The 10,300-nt window shown below is 37.1% G+C and overlaps 1 pseudogene; it reads left to right on the forward strand.

Moving 5' to 3' along the window:
* The first annotated feature begins 314 nt into the window (after positions 1–314).
* On the forward strand, positions 315–7,256 carry LOC122673947 (annotated as a pseudogene).
* The last annotated feature ends 3,044 nt before the right edge of the window (positions 7,257–10,300 follow it).

The raw sequence follows: 10,300 nt of genomic DNA on the forward strand, positions 1-10,300 counted from the left end.
AAATTATACAAAAGGGGGAATAATAAATAGGTGTAGAGATGGGACAAAAAAATAAGCCTTTGTAAATTTGGAAAACTACTAAATTTTTATGTTTTTATCTAACTTCATTAATGTTTATGAACTCAAAGTTATTTTTCTAATAAAACAAAAGTAACAAGACATGCTGATATTTATTAATAATTTCAATTACAATCCAAAGTGTAGACATAGCTATTATTGCCCTATTACAAGTGAGCCAATAAACGGCAAGGAGTATGTTTCAAAGCAAAAATACTGAGGAACCAGTAACCAGAACCTACCTGAACTGTCAGACCATGTTCTTAAATGCTGTGAGGTACGACCAGGCCATAATGATCAACAAGCAACATAGCTATATTTGTTAACATTTATAGAAACAGTTCTGCTGAAATATATATTGATATAGATATATATTATACCTTAGTATATATACTATCATAATGTGTATATATTTAGTTGTTGTTATATATGAATAAATGCTAATGATTTTAATTAATAATGCTGACTACTTTTTATGAGTCAGAGCTGATGATTTTATGTCAAGTAGTGTGTTATTGTGGTGTGTAACTATCCTAGGAATATAAAAGCAATGGACCATTTAATATCTAAGTAATAAATGATATACTATATTTCAAAATTTCCTATTGCATTCAGAATCACTTCGAATCACTCATGTTATGATCTTATCCTGATAAGGAATCAGAAGGAGGGATGATTCAAATAAAATACTATTTAATGTCAGATGGGAATTTCAATTTATTAAGTATATAAATAGTCATACTGCATAAAGTATTGCCTATTTGCAAACACTTTTTTACAATTATCCCAATGGCTGGTTCATAATAAATGCTGAATAAATAATATAAGTTAAAGAGAGATGAATAACATTAATAAAATGAAGATAAATAAGGTTGTGAAAGAGATTAGGAAACTTTTTCTACTTTTACGTGTTTCAGAGTCTGGGATGAATTCTAGTCTTATCTCCTTGGAAATCACAATTTTTATTTATTCCCACTTGAACTATGAAAAGAAAGAAACTAAAGCTGTTTCTGTTATCAAATGAGCAAATTATGTACCTTTTATTCTTTGTGCTATTACCAAGATTTCATTATTTGTTACTGTGGGCTTTTTCTGTTATTTGTTAATACCAGTTTGCTTTTGGGTAGCATTATATTATGAAAAGTTTTTTTTTTTTTTTTTTAATAAGTAGGTTCAGTTACATACAAAGTAATTTCACTATAAATGTATTCCATTTATCACTTTCATCCTCCGTTCACTGAACAACAAATAGTTTTGGGTCCAAGGAATGAATAAAGCACATTAATATTTGCTTGGGTTTCAGTGATAAGTGGAGAAGGAACTGGCAACCTCCTCCAGTGCTCTTGCCTGGCAAATACCACAGACGGAGGAGCCTGGTAGGCTGCTGTCTATGGGGTTGCGAAGAGTCGGACACGACTGAACGATTTCACTTTCATTTTTCACTTTTACTTTTCACTTTCATGCATTGGAAAAGGAAATGGCAACCCACTCCAGGATTCTTGCCTAGAGAATCCCAGGGATGGGGGAGCCTGGTGGGCTGCTATCTATGGGGTTGCACAGAGTCGGACACTACTGAAGCAACTTAGCAGCAGCAGCAGCAGCAGTGATAAAGAGAAATTCAAGAGATGCCTTCACAAAATTCAGGACCACTGAGAGACCCCCAAAAGTATAGGTGATTACAATGCAATTTTACAAAAAAAAAAAAAAAGACAGTGGAAGTACAGGATGCTATGAGAGCATGCTTGATGGATATACAACAAAGACTTTGGAATCAAAAAGTTTACAGAGTGAAGAAAATCTCAAAACTGAAACTCAAAGTATGAGAAAATGTTACCAGAGTAAATAGGCACCAACTGAAGTAAGGGTGTTCTTGGAGATGGACTATATAACAAAGGCTAGAAGGTGAATATAAGAATGCAGGAATCCTAATAATTTTGATAGAGTTGTGGTTGTGACATCAGCTATTCATTTAAAATTATTTATTGTATTCCCACTATATGCCAGGAAACACACTGGGAATTTAGCTTATAAAGGGAAAATAGCAAGAGACAGAAATAGGGAAGTTAAAGAAGGGTCTCATAATTGTGTCAAGGCTTGATGCTATATGTACTATGTGGAAATGACTGAATGGTCTTTTAAGTTAGCGAATGATGCAGTTAAAGTTGAGATTTAGGTGATGACTCAAGATACAGTACAGAAAATAAATTGAAGGGAGCAAGACAGGCAGCAGTAGAGCAGTTAGAAGGTTACCATAATTATCTGGGTATGAAATGGTAGAGGCCTGAGCTGTCTCAAAACACTCTCTGACATAAATCACAGCAGGATCCTCTATGACCCGTCTCCCAGAATATTGGAAATAAAAGCAAAAATAAACAAATGGGACCTAATTAAACTTTTTGCACAACCAAGGAAACTATAAGCAAGGTGAAAAGACAGCCCTCAGATTGGGAGAAAATAATAGCAAATGAAGAAACAGACAAAGGATTAATCTCAAAAATATACAAGCAACTCCTACAGCTCAATTCCAGAAAAATAAATGACCCAATCAAAAAAATGGGCCAAAGAACTAAACAGATATTTCTCCAAAGAAGACATACAGATGGCTAACAAACAAATGAAAAGATGCTCAGCATCACTCATTATCAGAGAAATATAAATCAAAACCACAATGAGGTACCATTACACGCCAGTCAGGATGGCTGCTATCCAAAAGTCTACAAGCAATAAATGCTGGAGAGGGTGTGGAGAAAAGGGAACCCTGTTAAACTGTTGGTGGGAATGCAAACTAGTACAGCCGCTATGGAGAACAGTGTGGAGATTTCTTAAAAAAACTGGAAATAGAACTGCCATATGACCTAGCAATCCCACTTCTGGGCATACACACTGAGAAAACCAGATCTGAAAGAGACACGTGCACCCCAATGTTCATCGCAGCACTGTTTATAATAGCCAGGACATGGAAGCAACCTAGATGCCCATCAGCAGACGAATGGATACGGAAGCTGTGGTACATATACACCATGGAATATTACTCAGCCGTTAAAAAGAATTCATTTGAATCAGTTCTAATGAGATGGATGAAACTGGAGTCCATTATACAAAGTGAAGTAAGCCAGAAAGATAACCACCAATACAGTATACTAACGCATATATATGGAATTTAGAAAGATGGTAACGATAACCTTATATGCAAAACAGAAAAAGAGACAGATGTACAGAACAGACTTTTGGACTCTGTGGGAGGTGAGGGTGGGAGGTTTCAAGAGAACAGCATCGAAACATGTATATTATCTAGGGTGAAACAGATCACCAGCCCAGGTTGGATGCATGAGACAAGTGCTTGGGGCTGGTGCACTGGGAAGACCCAAAGGGATTGGGTGGACAGGGAGGTGGGAGGGGGGATCGGGATGGGGAATACATCCATGGTAAATCCATGGTTAATTGATGTCAATGTATGGCAAAAACCACTACAATATTGTAAAGTAATTAGCCTCCACCTAAAAAAAAAAAAAAAAAGGAAAAAAAAAATGACTTTGCCTTCCAATGTAGGGGGTGTGGGTTCAATTCCTGGTCAGGAGCTAAGATTACACAAGCCCTGCAGCCAGGAAAAACAACAAAAAACAGAAGCAATGTTGTGATAAATTCAATGAAGACTTTAAAATACTAAAAGAAACCACATTAAAATGGAAAAATATTAAAATTGTAAACAACTAGAAATATTTAAGAAGTAAAGTAAATATTAAACTTAGTCAAGGCAACAGATTAAAATAAATTTAGTGATAGACTGGACCGACTTGCTGTGTACTCATTGCTATGTATAATCCACTCAGTCTATCACACGTGTCTACGTGTGTAATCCACTCAGTCTATCACACGTGTCTACGTGTGTAATCCACTCAGTCTATCACATGTGTATAGTCCACTCAGTCTATCACATGTGTCTACGTGTATAGTCCACTCAGTCTATCACATGTGTCTGTGTGTATAATCCACTCAGTCTATCACACGTGTCTGTGTGTATAATCCACTCCGTCTATCACGTGTGTCTGTGTGTATAATGCACTCCGTCTATCACGTGTGTCTGTGTGTATAATGCACTCCGTCTATCACGTGTGTCTGTGTGTATAATCCACTCCGTCTATCACGTGTGTCTGTGTGTATAGTCCACTCAGTCTATCACATGTGTCTGTGTGTATAGTCCACTCAGTCTATCACGTGTGTCTGTGTGTATAGTCCACTCAGTCTATCACATGTGTCTGTGTGTATAATCCACTCCGTCTATCACGTGTGTCTGTGTGTATAATCCACTCAGTCTATCACATGTGTCTGTGTGTATAATCCACTCCGTCTATCACATGTGTCTGTGTGTATAGTCCACTCAGTCTATCACATGTGTCTGTGTGTATAGTCCACTCAGTCTATCACATGTGTCTGTGTGTATAATCCACTCAGTCTATCACATGTGTCTGTGTGTATAATCCACTCAGTCTATCACATGTGTCTGTGTGTATAATCCACTCAGTCTATCACATGTGTCTGTGTGTATAATCCACTCAGTCTATCACATGTGTCTGTGTGTATAATCCACTCAGTCTATCACATGTGTCTGTGTGTATAATCCACTCAGTCTATCACATGTGTCTACGTGTATAATCCACTCAGTCTATCACATGTGTCTACGTGTATAATCCACTCAGTCTATCACATGTGTCTGTGTGTATAATCCACTCAGTCTATCACATGTGTCTGTGTGTATAATCCACTCAGTCTATCACATGTGTCTGTGTGTATAATCCACTCAGTCTATCACATGTGTCTGTGTGTATAATCCACTCAGTCTATCACATGTGTCTGTGTGTATAATCCACTCAGTCTATCACATGTGTCTGTGTGTATAATCCACTCAGTCTATCACATGTGTCTGTGTGTATAATCCACTCAGTCTATCACATGTGTCTACGTGTATAATCCACTCAGTATATCACATGTGTCTACGTGTATAATCCACTCAGTCTATTACATGAGTCTGTGTGTATAATCCACTCAGTCTATCACGTGTCTGTGTGTATAATCCACTCAATCTATCACACGTGTCTACATGTGTAATCCACTCAGTCTGTCACGTGTGTCTACGTGTGTAATGCAGTGTGTCTTGTGCATATATTTGTATGTGTGCTTTGTTGTAGTTCAGTCACTACGTTATATCCGACTCTTTACAACCGCAGGTACTGCAGCACACCAGGCTTCCCTGTCCTCCTCTATCTCCCAGAGTTTATTCAAATTCGTGTTCTTTGAGTCTGTAATGCCTCTGTTATCTGATGCTGTGATCTCATCCTGTTATCCTCTTCTCCTCCTGCTTTCAATCTTTCCCAGCGTCAGGGTCTTTTCAATGAGTCAGTTCTTCTCATCAAGTGGCCAAACATTGGAGCTTCAACTTCAGCATCAGTCATTCCAATGAATATTCAGGACTGACTTCCTTTAGGATTGACTGGTTTGATCTCTCTGCTGTCCAAGAGATTCTCAAGAATCTTCAGGTTTTATTATGAAAGACATTCTGAAATGTTTAGACAACATTACTCAAGGCAATATTGATTAGAAGAGTATTTTATCACTAGACATTTTGTTGAAGATGTGACAGCATATTGAGTAAATTAGGTAAACTGTTTTTCTACTTCTGCGATAGGGAACATTAATATCAATATGTCCTTGATAGAAATTGAATATAACCTTCAGCTAAAAAGTTATTCACTCTTGTGAAATAACTCAAATTAATATTCATGGCATCTGAAGATTTATTTACTTTTTATTATTCTCAATTTCTTATATTATTATTTTCAGATGCATTTAAGAAACAGGTTGAATGAGTATTATGAATTCCATTTAATTCAGATAAAGCATTGCACTGCAGACAAATGATTATGCATTGGAAGGTGGCAACCCCATGATCATGTGTACGTATTAGGGCTCTATTGTGCTAGTGGTAAAAAAAAAAAAAAAAAAAAAAAAACACCTGCCAAAGCAGGAGACAGACACTGGTTCAGTCCCTGGGTCAGGAAGATACCCTGAAGAAGGAAATAGCAATCCATTCTAGTGTTCTTGCCTGGAGAATTCCGTGGACAGAGGCCCTGGTGACTACAGTCCATGGGATCACAAAGAGTGGGACAGGACTAAAGTGACTTATCACACATGTAGCATTCATGCCATTTTCTTTCTTCTTTTCTCCTTTGCAGATACTTTCTCATCAGAGCTTTGCCCTCACCACATGAAACAATATGGCAAAATAGTGTAACCGAGTTCATACTGTTAGGATTGACTCAAGATCCCAAGAGACAGAAAATGGTATATGTAATCTTCTTCATTTTCTATGTAGGAACGTTGATGGGCAATTTGCTTATTATTATGACCATAAAATTCAGCCGGACACTTGGGAGTCCCATGTACTTCTTCCTGTTCTATTTGTCTTTGGTTGATACATGCTTTTCAACTTCAATAGCCCTGAGATTAATCATGGATGTCCTGTTTGCAAAGAAAAGCATATCTTACAATGAGTGCCTGACTCAGGTCTTTGCACTGCATTTATTTGGATGCATGGAGATCTTTGTCCTGGTCCTCATGTCCATGGATCAGTATGTGACTATTTGTAAGCCCTTGAGCTATGCAACCATCATGAGCCAGCAAGTCTGCATCATCCTGATTACTCTTGCATGGATAGGGTCTTTTACACATTCTGTGGTTCAGATTATTCTGGCCTTGAGATTGCCATTCTGCGGATCCAATTTGATTGATCACTATTGCTGTGATATGCAGCCACTGTTGAAACTTGAATGCATGTGTATTTATGTGATGAACTTACTGGTGGTGATTAATAGTGGGGCATTTTGTGCAAGCAGTTTTATAATTCTGATGATCTCTTACATTGTTATCTTACATTCACTGCAGAACCACATTGCAGAAGGGAGGGAAAAGGCCCTCTCCACCTGCACTTTCCATGTCATTGTAGTTGTCTTATCATTTGGTCCGTGTATGTTTATATATACTCGGCCCCCAACCACATTCCCCATGGACAAAATGATGGAAGTATTTTACACAATTGGAACACCCTTCCTCAATCCACTCATCTACACACTGAAGAATGCAGAAATGAAAAATGCCATGAAAAGTTATGGCATGTCAGAATTACCTCAGAAAGCAAAAAATGAATTTGGGCCTGGATTGATTGTTTATTGAGTCATGGTTTTAGTGAATCTGTACAAATTATCATATATGACAATGCTTGACTCTTGTGGGAATAGCATAAATAAAATCAAAGCATGCTTTGCTTTATTTATTTATTTTTTTTTAGTTCACAGGCAAGATGAATACCAAGGCTTCTCATACTAACATGGACTGCACTTGCCAATTCTAATCATGATCCCCTGTCAGAGTTTATTTTTCAGCCAGTTCAGTTCAGTTAAGTCCCTCAGTTGTGTCCGGCTCTTTGCAACCCCATGGACTGCAGGACACCAGGCTTCCCTGTGCATCAGCAACAGAGTAAAAATAACATTTTTTAAAAAAAATTCTCATATATTTGTACTTTTTGGGACATTGCAAAGTTCATTGTCTAAACTGGTGGCTCAAAAGTTTCATGTATGCATTAGGAGGCCCATATATATAAAAGAGAAGAGAACTGTCATAATTTTGGTACAAGCTCATCTAGTTTAAATAGCCCTCATGCCAATACTCAAACAGGCACAGACACATACACTTACTGTAGAGGGGTTTCTGGTTATTTGTACTTCAGATGATTGAATGGATGAACAAATGTAAGAGATATAAAAGAGAAGAAAATAAGCTCACATGCAGATGAAAACATAAAGTTTAGATACTAGAATAAGATGTTATACAGGGAAAGACTACTTAGAAGTTTTTATGTGGTTCAGAAGTACTTGCAGCCAAATTAACTAGGGGAAATGGTGTAATTTTAAATGATTTTTGGAAGATGCTATTAATATAAATAGAGTGTATAATTGTGAATAGTCATCTGCCCTCAAAAGTGATTCACCTAAAGGAGAAACTCTCAATTCTAAGTATACTTTCATTTCTCTCAGGAAGAAGTAGAATTCCTGATATGTTTCCAGTCCTGTTTTGCTATCTCAGTTATGTCTCAAATATACTATAAAGTTGAATGTGTCTTTCAAAAACACAAATAGCAAATTCAGAACAAATAGCAATTCTCAGAAGTTCCCAGAGTAAACCCATCCTCAAGATTGTTCTGCTGAGAAATATAAGAAATATAAGAAGGAAGGTTTCAAAACAGCTTCATATGTTTTCCTTATCTCTAATCCATAATAAATTCCTCTAATCCACTTTATTTAATCATCTGCAGTGTGAACTACAACACAGGAAGCATTAGGAATTGATGAAGTGGTCATGAACTTGTTTTATTCTAGCTTTGAAATGGGGAGAAGAATATAATGATTAAGAGCATTAGCTTTGGGTTCAGTCTTTATGAATCCAAATCCTTGTTCTATCACCTCATAGGCCTGTAACTTCAGGAAAGATAGATGGACTTCTAGGCCTCAGAGTTTGTCTATAAAATGGAAATTAAAATAATCTCTATGTTATTGGCTTGTCATAAGGGTTCAAGATTGTCATAAGAGTTCAAGATTGCATACATAACAAACTCTAGTATGTGCTATTGTTATCATAAATGAATTTTAAATATAATTATTAAAGTTTCTATTTTTAATTAATGGCCACCAAATATGTTTGCCAGCAATATTTTATTTTATTCAGAGAATACAAGTTACAGTTATAATGGAAGAAAAGTAAAACTGAAGATATCCATCAAGCATTGGTTTTGTGTGTATGTGTTGTTCTGATATTTTAAAATATACTGGTACATTGTCAATTTACAATGTTCTGTTAGTCTCAGGTATATAGAAAGTGAATCTGTTATGCATATGCATATATCCACTTTTTTATTTAGATTATTTTCCCATATAGGCTATAACAGAGTATTGAGTAGTTCCCTGTGTATACAACAGGTCCTTTTTAGCTATCTAGTTTATAAATGGTAGTGTGTACATGTCAATCCCAAGCTCCCAAATTATCCCTGCCCCTCCTTATTCCCTGGTAAACATAAATTTATTTTCTACATCTATGGCTCTATTTCTGGTTTACAAATAAGTTCATTTACACCCTCTTTTTAGAAATCCCACATATAAGCGATATCATACGACATTTGCCTTTGTCTGACTTACTTTACTCAGCATGACAATCTCTAGGTCCATCCATGTTTACTCAAATAGCATTATTTTGTTCTTTTTATGACTGAGTAGGCCTTCCCTGGTGGCTCAGACAGTAAAGAATCTGTCTGCAATGCGGGAGACCTGGATTCGATCCCTGGGTTAGGAAGATCCCCTGGAGGAAGGCATGACAACCCACTCCAGTATTCTTGCCTGGAGAATCCTCTGGACAGTGGAGCCTGGTGGGCCACAGTCAATGGGGTTAAAAAGAGTCGGACAGGACTGAGCAAATAAGCACAGCACAGCATGGTTGAGTGACATTCCACTTTATATTTGTACCGCAACTTCTTTATCCATTCCTTTATTGATGGGCCTTTAGATGGCTTCCATGTCCTAACTACTATAAATAGTGTTGTAATGAACATTATGGTGAATGTATCTTTTCAAATTGTTTTTTCCTAGAGTTATGCACACGTGTGGGATTGATGGGTCATATGGTAGTTCTACTTTTAGCTTACATCATGAGAAATGCTGGACTGGAGGAAGCACAACCTGGAATCAACATTGCCGGGAGAAATATCGATAACCTCAGATATGCAGATGACACCACCCTTATGGCAGAAAGTGAAGAAGAACTAAAGAGCCTCTTGATGAAAGTGAAAGAGGAGAGTGAAAAAGTTGGCTTAAAGCTCAACATTCAGAAAACTAAGATCATGACATCTGGTCCCATCACTTCATGGCAAATAGATGGGGACACAGTGGAAACAGTGGCTGACTTTATTTTCTTGTGCTTCAAAATCACTGCAGATGGTGATTGCAGCCATGAAATTGAAAGACCCTTGCTCCTTGGAAGGAAAGTTATGACCAACCTAGACCACATATTAAAAAGCAGAGCCATTACTTTGTCAACAAAGGTCCGTCTAGTCAAGGCTATGGTTTTTACAGTAGTCGTGTATGGATGTGAGAGTTGGACTATAAAGAAAGCTGAGTGCCGAAGAATTGATGCTTTTCGAACT

The sequence above is a fragment of the Cervus elaphus genome, chromosome 18, assembly GCF_910594005.1.
Source record: "Cervus elaphus chromosome 18, mCerEla1.1, whole genome shotgun sequence".
NCBI lineage: Eukaryota > Metazoa > Chordata > Mammalia > Artiodactyla > Cervidae > Cervus > Cervus elaphus.